Source organism: Lontra canadensis, unplaced genomic scaffold, assembly GCF_010015895.1.
Source record: "Lontra canadensis isolate GAN:19392208 unplaced genomic scaffold, GSC_riverotter_1.0 scaffold318, whole genome shotgun sequence".
NCBI classification, from domain to species: domain Eukaryota; kingdom Metazoa; phylum Chordata; class Mammalia; order Carnivora; family Mustelidae; genus Lontra; species Lontra canadensis.
The window spans coordinates 141,135-154,227 of NW_022631312.1; the positions used below are offsets into that span (position 1 = coordinate 141,135).

Here is a 13,093-nt window from a genome sequence, read left to right on the forward strand (position 1 = left end):
AAAGAAAAAAGAAACAAATAAAAAAAAGAAAACCAATAATGAAAAAATATAAAAAGGAAAAAATATATATAAATTGGATAAGCTAGTTAAAAAACGTTAAAAAAGAAAAGGGTAAAAGTTTAAAAAAATTTAGCAGAAGAAGAGAAAAAAAATTGAAAAAGAAAGAAAAAAAAAATTAAATTAACTGCAAGGCTAAAGAATCATGGGGAGAAAGCCATGAGTTCCGTGCTTTGCTTTCTCCTCCTCTGGAATTCCGCTGCTCTCCTTGGTATTGAAACCGCACTCCTCGTAAGTGAACTTGGTCCTGGCTGGGTTTCTTGTTGATCTTCTGGGGGAGGGGCCTGTTGTAGTGATTTTCAAGTGTCTTTGCCCCAGGCGGAGTAGCTCCGCCCTTACCAGGGCCCGGGCTGAGTAATCCGCTCGGGTTCGCTTTCGGGAGCTTTTGTTCCCTGAGCGCTTTCCGTAGAGTCCGGAGGACGGGAAGGAAGATGGCGGCCTCCCAGTCTCCGGCCCGGAGGAGCTGAGAGCTAGGGGTCCCACTCCTCAGTGCGCCCTCAGAGAACAGCGCCCAATTACTCCCGTCTGCCTGGCCTCCGGCTGCGCTCCGAGCTCACCGAGCCTGCGACCGGTTCAAGGTAAGCCCGAGCTGTGAGCTCACTTCTCGGCTCCGTCTCTGTAGCCGGCTTCCCTGTTCTAATACCTGCGAGCTCTGCGACACTCAGACACCCCGATCCTTCTGTGACCCTGCGGGACCTGAGGCCACACTGGCCCCGCGTGGGCTTCACCCCAGTTAAGCCTCTGGAGCGATGTCCCTCAGCGGAACAGACTTTTAAAAGTCCCGATTTTGTGCTCCGTTGCTCCGCCGCTTGCCGGGAGCCGGCCCCTCCCCCCGGGGTCTGTCTTCCCGTCCCTTTGGATTCACTTCTCCGCCAGTCCTACCTTTCAGCAAGTGGTTGATTTTCTGTTTCTAGAATTGCTGTTCTTCTCTTCGATCTCCCGTTGGATTTGCAGGTGTTTGCAATCTTTAGATAAGCTATCCAGCTGATCTCCCGCAACCTGAAGTAGTCTCAGCTGCTACTTCTCCGCCATCTTGACTCCCTCCTCCTAAATCTTTCTTCAATATGATAAATTCTTTATCTGATATGTCATTTGCAAATATCTTACTCCACTCCATAGGCTGTTTTTTACATTTGTTGATTGTTTTCTTTGTTGTGCAGAAGCTTTTTGTTTTAATGAAGTCCTAATAGTTCATTTTCACTTTTGTTTTCCTTGCCTCTCAAGGCATATCTACTAAAAATTCGCTACAACCTAGGTCAAAGAGATTGCTGCCTGTGATATCCTTAAGGATTTTGATGGTTTCCTTTGTCACATTTAGGACTTTCAACCATTTTAAATTTATTTTTGTGTATGGTGTAAGAAAGTGGTCCAATTTCATTGCTCTGCATGCTGCAGTCCAGTTTTTCCAACATTTATTCAAGACTATTTTTCCATTGGATATCCTTTCCTGCTTCGTCAAAGGTTATTGATCATACAGGTGTGGGCTCATTTCTGGGTTTTCTCTTCTTTTCCATTGATCTGTGTGTCTGTTTTTGTGTCTGCACCATATTATCTTGATGACTACAGCTTTATAATATAGCTACAAGTTTAGAATTTTTCTTTTTTTAAGAATGATCCTCAGGATCTTTCTGTGGTTCCACACAAATTTTAGGATTTTTTTGTTCTTGTTCCGTGAAAAATGCTGGTTGTATTTTGAGAGGGACTGCATTAAATATGTAGATTGCTTTGGGTAATATAGACATTTTAACAATATTTATTTTTCCAATCCACAAGCATGAGATGTTTTTCCATTTCTTTGTGTTATCTTCAATTTCTTTCTTATGTTTTATGTGGTTTACAGAGTTTTACCTCTTTGACTAGGCTTATTCCTAGGTATCTTTTGTTTTTTGGTGTAATTGTAAAAGGGATTGATTCCTTGAGTTTTATTTCTACTGCTTCATTATTGCTGTATAGAAATGCAACTGAATTCTGTACAATGATTTTATATCCTGAGACTTAGCTGAAGTTTTGTATCGTTCTCACAATTTTTTTTGACGGAGTCTTTCAGGTTTTCTACATAAACTATTATGTCCTCTGTGAATAGTGAAAGTTTTACTTTTGCCTTACTAATTCGAATGCTTTTTATTTCTTTTTGTTGTATTTTTTGCTGAGGCTAGGACTTCCAGTACTATGTTAAATAGGACATCTCTCTCTTCTACATGACCTTAGAACCAAAGCTCTCAGAATTCTCCAGTGAGGATATTAGCTGTGGTTTTTTCATATAAGGCCTTTATGATGTTGAGGTACGTTACCTCTATCCCTACTTTGTTGATGGTTTTAATCAAGAATGGATGCTATATTTTATCAAATGGTTTGTATGCATCTTTTGAGATGATCATAAGGTTCTTATTCTTTTATTAATGTGGTGTATAACACTAACTGATTTGCAGATATTGAACCACTCCTGAAGCACAGGAATAAATCTCACTTGACCATGGTGAATAATTCTTTTAATGTACTGTTGGATTAGATCTGCTCATATCTCAATGGGAATTTTTAAGTCTGTGTTCATCAGGGATATTGGTCTGTAATTCTCCTTTTTAGTGGGGGGTTTTTGTGGGTTTTGGAATCAAGGTAATACTGGTCTGTAGAATGAGTTTGGAAGTTTCCCTTCCAGTTGAATTTTTTGGAACAGATTGAGAAGAAAATGTATTAACTCATCTTTAAATGTCTGGTAGAATTCCTCTGGGAAACCATCTGCTCCTGGACTTTCGTTTGTTGGGAAATTTTTTATTACTGATTCAATTTTTTGCTGGTTATGGGTCTGTTCAAATTTCTTATTCCTTCCTGTTTCAGTTTTGGTAGTTTTCATGTTTCTAACAATTTATCCATTTCTTCCAGATTGTCTATAGTTTATGGGCATATGATTATTCATAACATTCTCTTATAATTGTTTGTATTTCTATGGTATTAGTTATGATCTCTCCTAAAGTAATGATTTTATTTATTTTGTTCCCTTCTCTTTGCTTTTTGATAAGTGGCTAGGAGTTTATCAATTTTGTTAATTCTTTCAAAGACTAAGATCTTAGTTTTGTTGATCTGTTCTACAGCTTTTTTGTTTGTTTCTATGTCATTTATTTCTGCTCTAATCTTTATTATTTCCCTTCTTCTGTTGTCTTTATGTTTTATTTGCTCTTCCTCTTCTAGTTCCCTCAGTTGTAAGGTTAGGTTGTATATCTGAGACTTTTTTGTTTGTTTGTTTAAGATTTTATTTATTTATTTGTCAGAGAGAGAGAGCAGAAGCACAGAGAGCTGGAGGCAGAACAGACAGAGGGTGAAGCCCGCTCCCTGCTGAGCACGGAGCCCAATGTGGGACCTGATCCCAGGACCCTAGGATCATGACCTGAGCCAAAGGCAGATGCTCAACCAACTGGCCACCAGGTATTCATGTATTGCTATATATGTCCCTATGAATTCCAAAGAATTTGGACTATCATGTTTTCATTGTCATTTGCTTCTATGTATTTTTTATTACTTCTTTAATTTCCTGGTTAACCAATTCATTCTTTAGTAGGATATTCTTTAACCTCCATGTATTTGTGTCTTTCCAACTTTATTTTTTGGTGTGTGTGTGGGGGGGAGTGGATTGATTTCAAATTTCATAGCATTGTTGTCTGAAAATATGGTCTGAAAATATGCATGGTGTGACCTTAATCTTATTGTACTTATACATCTTTTTGCACTTGATCCAGTATGTGTTCTATTCTGGAGAATGTAGCATGTGACCTAGAAAAGAATATATATTCTGCTGCTTTAGGATAACATGTTCTGGATATATCCGTTAAGTACCTCTGCTTCATTGTTGGTATTCTGCTTAAATGATCTGTCCATTGCTGTAAGTGGGGTGTTACAGTCCCCTAGTATTACCGTAATAAGTCACTGAGTTTCTTTATGTTTGTTATTAATTGATTTATATATTTGGCTACTCCTAAATTGGGAGCATTAATATTTACAATTGCTAGAACTTCTTGTTGGATATACCCCTTAATTATGACATAGTGTCCTTCTTCATCTCTTATTACATTCTTTGGTTTAAAATCTAGCTTATCTAATGTAAGTATTGCTTCTCTGGCTTTCTTTTGATGTCCTTTGGCATGATAGATGGTTCTACATCATCTCACTTTCAATCTGGAGGTTTCTTTAGGTCTAAAATGAGTCTCTTGTAAGCAATATATAGATGAGTCTTATCCTTTTATCCATTCAGATACCCTATGTCTTTTGATTGGAGTATTTAGTCCATTTACATTTAGGATGATTAGTGATAGACATGTACTTAGTGCCATTGTATTATCTGTAACATTGGTGTTTCTGGAGGTTTTCTCTGTTCCTTTCTTTGTTGCTTTTGATCTTTCTTTCACATTTGAATGGCCCCCTTTAATATTTCTTGCAGGGCTGGTTTATTGGTCTGGGAACTACTTTAGTTTTTATTTGTCTGGGAAACTATCTCTCCTTTTTCTTTATGTTCATTTTCTCCCAAGTTTGTATTTAAATTCAAGTTGGTTAACACACAGTGTAGTATTAGTTTCAGGAGTAGAATCCAGTGATTCATCATTACGTGTAAGACTCAGCATTCATTATAAGAGTTTTCCTTAATGCCCATTACCCACTTAGCCCATTTCCCCACCCACCTTCCCACCATCAATCCTCACTTAATTCTCTATAGCTAAGAGTCTATCTCTCTTTCTATTCTGAATGTTAGCCTTGCTGGATAAAGTATTCTTGGCTCCATATTTTTCTTATTCAGCTCATTTTATGTATCATGCCACTCTTCTCTGGTTTGCCAAGTTTCTGTGGACAGATATGCTGCAAACCTCATTTGTCTTCCCTTATAGGTTAAAGACATTTTCCCCTTGCTACTTTCAGTATTCTTTCCTTTTCTGTGTATTTTGCCAATTTTACTGTGATTTGTCTTGATGGCTGGCTTTTGTTGAATTTGATGGTAATTCTCTGTGCCTCCTGGATGTGGATGTCTGTTTCTATCCCCAGATTAGGGAAGTTTTTAGCTATAATTTGTCAAATATACCTTCTGCCCCTCTTTTTCCCTCTTCTGGGACTCCTGTGATATGAATGTTATTACTCTTTATGGACTTACCGAGTTCCTTAAGTCTACATTCATGATGCAATATTTTTCTTTCTTCCTTTCAGCTTCATTTTTTCCATAATTTTATATTCTATATCACTGACTAATTTCTCTGCTTTTCCCATCCTTGCCAATACAGGTGGTTTTGCATCTTTGTTATAACATTTTTTTTTTAAATTTTGGCCTGACTAGTTTTTAGTTCCTTTATCTCTGCAGTAAGACTTCCTAGAGTCTTCTATGTTTTTTCTATCCCAGCTACAATCTTTATTATTGTTTTTTTTAAATTATCATTCATGTATATTACTTACTTCCATTTTGACTAGACACTGGCTGTGATTGCTTCTTGTTCCTTGTTTTGGGATAAATTTCCCCATCTGGCATTTTGCCTAGACCTCCTTTTTCTGTAGGTTAAGGGAACCTGTTATGTTTCTTGCTCTTGAAAGTAATGGCTATATTAAAAAGAGGTCATTTTCTGTCTAGGGCCTTGTGCTTCAGGAAGTTGCCTTCAGTGGGGTGTGTTTGGACCTGGTCCTCTGTGTGGTAAGTTTTAATTGGGTATGTTTTGGTCTGCTTGTTAGAAAAGGCTAAATTCTACTTTGTCTATAGCTGAAGATTTGCAGCACTTCATGACCAGTAGAATTGATGTGTGTGTGTGTGTGTGTGTGTGTGTGTGTCTGGGGGTTGTGATGTGCAGATCTTCTGGGGGATGGACCTACTGTCCTGATTCTCAGGCAGACTTGACCTAGTAAGGATTGGCCTGCAGGGGCACCTCGGTGGCTTAGTTGGTTAAGCAACCAACTCTTGATTTTTGGCTCAGGTCATGATTTCATGGTCATGAGGTCAAGCCCTGCTTTGTCTCTGTGCTGGATGTGGCACCTGCTTAAGATTCTCTCTCTCCTTCTCCTTCTGCCCTTCACCCCAACCCCTCTCACTCTAAAACATAAACTTAAATTAAAATTTAAATTAAAAAAAAAGATGCATCCACAAGGCACAGTGAGATTGGCATTGATTTAAGTAGCTCCAGCCTCCACTGGGGGTACTATGCTGTTCACTGAAATATGTCTGTACTGATAGATTTCGGGGGAAAGGTTGTCATCCCACTCTCATGTCCCCAGAGAGGGGAGTTCACACCTGTAGCTATTCAGGAAGCCCTCACAGAAGAGCAAATTCTTTCCCCTCCTGTGTCCTGGTTTCCATCAGAACCCTGCTTTCACCCTGTGTGTGTCTGAGCTAGCTTTCTGTCTGGCAGCACAGTGCTTCTGTGTTTTATCTCAGTCACATGGCTGGGTTTCAAAACTCCAAATTTTAGTGACCCAGCACAACTCATACTCATACTGATCCTCTGAGTTAGGGTCTTGCTGTGGTGTGGTTGGTGCCATTTGTCCCAGAAAAGTAGTCACATGACCACATAGGGGCTCAGAGTTTATGGTAAAGCACAGCAAAAAGATGGTTTCCAGGTTAGCTGCCTTCAGGAGATGCCTCTGCTGGTATGCTAATTAAAGATTTGCTTAATCACACCTGCCATCTTTTTTGTCCTGACAGAGGGCTGTATTTCCCAAATGCACTGCCTCTTTTAGTGTGACTTAGGGGATCCATAGATGCTGTCTCCTCTTGGGCTTCTGCCCTCTTTCCCCACAGGAGCACTCCTAAGCCTGTCAGGCATGACTCTGGTGATAGTATAGACTTCTAAAGCTTCAGACTTTCAGCTCCACTGCTTGTAAAATCTTATGACAGTCAGCCCTTCTCCTTTTCTCAGTAAATGGTTTTCGGGAAGAGTTTTTCTTGTGCAACTCCCTGTATACTGTGCTCACTCTTTCTTCCTCTCTTTCTCTCTCTCACTCTCCCCTCTCTCTGTGATCAGGGCTCCATCACCTCTGCAGCACCTGCAATTCTTTTCTCTCCCAAATCAACTCTCCACAGCTCCTACCTTCCACAATGTGGCAGTTCATTCTCAGTCCTCAGATGAATTTATTGGGTATTCAGAATGATTGATATCAATCTAGCTGTGTTTGAAGAATGAGGCAATCATAGAATCCCCCTACTACTTCATCATCTTAAGAATTCAGCAGCTTATGGGGCACCTGGGTGGGTTAGGCATTAAGTGTCTGCCTTTGGCTCAGGTTATGATCCCAGGGCCCTGGAATCAAGCCTTGTACCAGGCTCACAACTCAGTGGGAAGCCTGCTTCTCATTCTCCCACTCTCCCTGCTTGCATTACTTCTCTCATATCTCTCTGTCAAATAAATAAATGAAATCTTTTAAAAAATCAGCACCTTGGTTTTCTAATACTGCAGTTATTGCTGGTACCACACAAATGAAAACACAGATCTCCTTCTTGTACATATTTTCTCTACAATGGATATCCGTGATGGACCTCAATTTCACAGAAACAACTGCGTAACTTATTTTTTTCAAATTTTTCACTGACCTCAATTACAGTCACCACTGATACATACAAGTTCCTAAAATAGGATATAGTGTACCTCAGAAAACAAAAGAAACTGAGCACTCTGGAATTCATTACTCTGGGAAACAGACCCTATTCAGTCATGGAGACCAGCCCCAACATTAATGATTCATGTTTTCTAGCTGACTATCATAGAGTACCTTATGATAACTAGAGTATTACATAATCCCTAAAAGAAAGATCGATATTTTAGGCACAAATGCTAACTAAAAATTATTGAGCATTCCTATTGGCCCTTGAGGATGGTGTCATATCTCAAGGGTAAGGAAAAACATTTTTGCATGAAACCTGACCTTTATCCTCATTGACCTGTGGGGATAGAGTAAATACATAGAAAGATGAGAAATAAATATATTCATTAGTCTGCCAGAGGCACAAGATAGGAGGGTTCAATAGTGTGCCTCTTATTGAATAACCTAATATACTGCTATCCTAGGATGTTTCCAATGATATTCCAAAAATATATTAATTGTGTTAATTTATAGCCTCCATCAGAGCAAATTTTGTCCAACATTTTCTGCCATACAAATTAAATGAGCAACCAGAGTATCTGAGTATGCTTAAAGTTCCAAGAAAATGTTGGTCTGGTGAAAATTTCAATCACAACAATGCACATATATTTCCAGTAACTCAACCTCAGAATTATTTTATCCTCAAAGATGATCCAGTGATTTGGAGAGGAGGAAATCACAAAAAGCCATTATAGGGAAATAAAGGCCAGTTGTTTAAAAATTACTTACAGCACTTAATCTGTTTGAGCTCAGGAACATGGCAATTTGCAGAGGACACATAGGGTTATGCTACACCTAATTACACAGTGTGGTCACAGCAATGCATGCAGGGCTCACACAGGCACAACACATATGACACATGACTAGAGGGGTTCAGAGTATACAGAAAACTCAGACACTGAACCCTCTTAATTAAAATACTGCTCATTCTATTTTTAGTGTGGTGTTCACAAAGATACACTGCTAAGTACTAATGGCATTTGGATAAGCACACTTTTTGGTATGAACACTGCTACACCAGTGAGAAATAACCTTGCAATCATTTCTGTGCCTAACAGGAATTACTAGGCATTAATGGAAAGACTGAGAAACTGAAAAAAATTCTGGAAAAAAATGAACAAAAATCTTGAAGAATCTAGATTATTAAAGCCTCACAGTGTTCAAATTGACAGACTCTATACAACATTAATTAATTCTTGATTACTTAAACAAATAATAAAGATAACCCAGGAAAAAGTTCATAAAAATTTAGGTATTACCTTAAGAGTGCATCATTATTTCTTCTCAGATAAGGGAGTTGGTAAAAGTGACAAAATCAAGTATTCTTTGGTGAAGTGGCAAGAATTCCATGCAACTGCCATCTTATTCCCAACCTACAAACCACAGGGACAATCAGAGGAGCTAAGGAAGAAAAACTTTCAAAATCAAAGTTAATTGACAAAAGCTTATAAGCAATTAATCATATACATTCAATGATCAGTATAGGACAAGAATAAAAAGTACCCTGCTCCATGGAATAGAATGGTATAGAAAGTAATTTGTTTTAAGACCTAGTCAAAGTTTCTCCAACGACCTTCCTTTAAACAGAAGGAAAAAGACTGAAGGAATATCAATATTAACCAATAAAATTCCAAGATTTGGAAATAACTGGCAATAATTTCACAGTTACAAATATTTATTTTTATTTATTTTTATTTTGTTCAGTTAGCCAACAGAGAGTGCAATATTAGTTTTTGATGTAGTGTTCAATGATTCATTAGTTGTGTATAACACCCAGTGCTCATCACAACATGTGCCCTCCTTAATACCCATCATCTGGCTAGCCCACCCCCACCCCCTCTCTTCTAAAAAAAAATTATTTAATACAGTATATACTGGAATCCATCACTCAAATGTCTAGAAAATTTCTCTTTGAGTGACAAGAAAAAAATGTTGTATGAATTATTGTGACTGGGTTAATAAGCAAATTAAAACACTGATATATCCCCATAAATACAAATCATTGTTCAGCTTCTGTTTCCTTTATCTAAAAAATAATTGGCAACTAATTAATTATAATATCTTCTGAATTATCTATTTGACCTCAATGGACTATGCCTCACTCACAAGGCTACAGCATCTAAGGAAATCATATGAATGGCTTAAGGGTAGACAAAAATGTGACTCATCAGTCTCAACACTCATGTGCAGGTTCCCCAGTGTCTGATTATTATGAGTGTATGCATGCTGCCAGCCAAGCACTCAAAGACTTACCATGTCATTTCTAAATCAGATATTTATAGATCTCTGTATAATCCTTTTCTCCTAATATATGCAATAAGTTTAGGTTTCAAATACCACAGATCTAGCTGGTCTCATTAACTGAACTTTATCCATATTTTTTGCCTCATATGGTCCTTTGGCAGACCTTAGCTCACAGAATTGTTTCTGTCACTCATTTTTTTTTCAGATTTTAGTGAAATCCATTTTTTAGTTCATTGATCCAGTCACATTTATAAAAAGGATACTGATCCTAAGATATGTGACAGACACTAAGCACTCCAGATTCTCTCTCCCTGTGACACACTGACCTGTACTACTTAATCATGGAGACTAGTCATCACAGTCAATGACAGCCTAACAACTGATTAGTACAGTCAGAATTTTACTATCATATGAATATTAGAGTATCCCAAGAGGAATGCCAGTATTTTCAGGATAAAATGTTTACTGATGTTAGAATTCCTAATGGAATTCTCTTTTTTAAAAGATTTTATTTATTTATTTGACAGAGAGAGAGAGAGAGAGTGAGAAAAAGAGAAGCAGCATGTGAGGGGCAGAGGGAAGGGAAGAAGCAGATTCCCCACTGAGCAAGAATCCTGATGTGGGACATGATCGAACCTGGGACTCCAGGATCATGACCTGAGCCAAGCACAGAGGCATAACTGAGCCATCAGGGACACCCCTCAATGGAATTCTCTCAAGAAGAAGGAATAAATTCATATGAGACCCAGATAGTGGTTAATGTCAACCTGTTGAAATAGAGTAAAATATGGAAAGATGTGATGTCCATTTGTCAAACATGCATAATACAGAAGAGATTATAATATACCTTCCTATCAAATGAACTCATATTACTTTAGTAGTATGTTTCTGCTATTATTCAAAGAGAGAAGTAATAAAAATCCTGAAAATAAAATTGACAAAATATTTCACATTTCACCAGATAAATAATAACTCACATTGCTTAGATTAACAGATACTTCACAAAACCAATTATCTCTTTGACTACAGAAAAATATTTTTAAAATAAGCCATAAAAGTATACTGATTTAAAATTGGTTGTTACCCTTGGAATCCATTGTTTTGGTCCACCTCAGAGAAAAGGAATTGATAAAAATGACAAAATCAGCACTTCTTTGTTATGGTGATGAGTATTCTATGCAATTCAAAAAAATCACATTCCACAAAAACACAGGAAATTTAAAAGTTTGTGAAACAATGTCTTCCCAGTTGAATGTTTACTGATAATAGATAATTAAGGAATCAAAGATGTTCCCTTGACCATCTACATAACTAGAAAAATTATTCTTTTCTCAGGAAAAAAGTAGTATAGAAAATCAAATTTTCTAAAACTTTGGTCTCAAAGCTGACCCAAAGCCCACCTCCCAAGCATTACTCACTAAAATTATAACTTATCTTTATACACATAAACCCACTGATGGAATATGCATGTTAGGAAATGATATCAACATAAAATTCCAAGATTTGGAAATTTAATCTTTTCATGTTAAAATGTTTAGTGAAATATCTAATTTAATCTGCCATCACCTATCTAGAAAATTTCTCCCTGAGTGAGGAGAAAAAAGAAAAAAGAAGTTCTATTCTTGAAACTAGCCTAAAAAGCAAATTAAAACATAGTAAGATCATCCAATAAACATGATCTGCTTACTCTTCAACTTTCTCATATTTATTTAAGAGATAAATGGCGAGCAAAAAATGAATAATTTATTTCTGACTGACTATATAATAAGACCTAAATATGTTGATTCTCACAAATGACTGTGACTAAGAAAATGGTGTAAATGGCTCAAGACTAGACACAGCCATTTCCCAGTATTCACTACTCATGTTTTTGCATACACTGCTTACTGTGGGTGTATAAAGGCTATCAGGCAAGTACTCAGAGTTGCTATGTCATTCCACAGTGTTTATTCATGTACCATTCATGTCCTCTAGCATTTGATAGCATGCTAACTTTCCAGTGCCATAATCCTTTTTATTTGGTACCACTTGCTGACCAAATTGAATTCTCTTTCACATTTTTTGCCTACTACCATGCTCCCTGTGCTGGATCTCAGCTTATAGAAGTGATTTTTGTCACTCATTTTATTCAGATTTCAACAAGACTCATTTGTGAAGCCATCATTCATCTAAGCACATTTGCAAAAGGGATTTTAATCCTGAGATATATGGCAGGCACTGAACACTCAGGATTCTGTTTCCCTAGGACACACTGAACCATACTATTCAGTTATGGAGACTTGCCACTACAATCAAGGATCTAGCCTCATGACTGACGAGCTTAGCCAAAATTGTATCAGTAGAGGTTATAATACCCTGAGAGGAATGACAGTACCTTCAGAAAAAAAAAATGCTTACCACCATGAAAATTCCCACTGGCCCTTGAGGATGGGATACAGAATTCCTCCCAAAACTTTCCTTCATTTCATGTCTCAAAAGAAACATAGGCAGTAACCTCTTTGATATAAGACACAGCAACTTCTTCCAAGATATGTCTCCAAAGGCAAAGGAAACAAAATTGAAAATGAACTTTTGGGACTTCATCAAGATCAAAATCTTCTGCACAGCAAAGGAAACAGTCAACAAAACAAAGGGCAACCCAAGGAATGGTAGAAGATATTTGCAAATGACAGTACAGACAAAAGGTTGATATCCAGGATCTATAAAGAACTTCTCAAACTCAACACACAAAAAACAGATAATCATATCAAAAAATGGGCAGAAGATATGAAGAGACACTTCTCCAATGAAGACATACAAATGGCTATCAGACACGTGAAAAAATGTTCCTCATCACTAGCCATCAGGGAGATTCAAATTAAAACCACATTGAGATACCACCGTATACCAGTTAGAATGGCCAAAATTAGCAAGACAGGAAACAGCGTGTGTTGGAGAGGATGTGGAGAAAGGGGAACCCTCTTACACTGGTGGTGGGAATGCAAGTTGGTGCAGCCACTTTGGAGAACAGTGTGGAGATTCCTCAAGAAATTAAAAATAGAGCTTCCCTATGACCCTGCAATTGCACTACTGGGTATTTACCCCAAAGAAACAGATGTAGTGAAAAGAAGGGTCATCTGTACCCCAATGTTCATAGCAGCAATGGCCATGGTCACCAAACTGTGGAAAGAACCAAAATGCCCTTCAAAGGATGAAT

General features: G+C 37.7%; 1 long non-coding RNA gene across 1 annotated transcript in view; it reads right to left on the bottom strand.

Annotated features, from left to right (window-relative positions):
• Nucleotides 1-9,040, bottom strand: part of LOC116862762 — a 46,296-nt gene extending 37,256 nt beyond the window's left edge. Inside the window, exon 1 of the long non-coding RNA XR_004381692.1 lies at nt 8,913-9,040. This is a non-coding gene — a long non-coding RNA (uncharacterized LOC116862762). The remainder of the gene's footprint in view (nt 1-8,912) is intronic.
• Nucleotides 9,041-13,093: the final 4,053 nt, after the last annotated feature.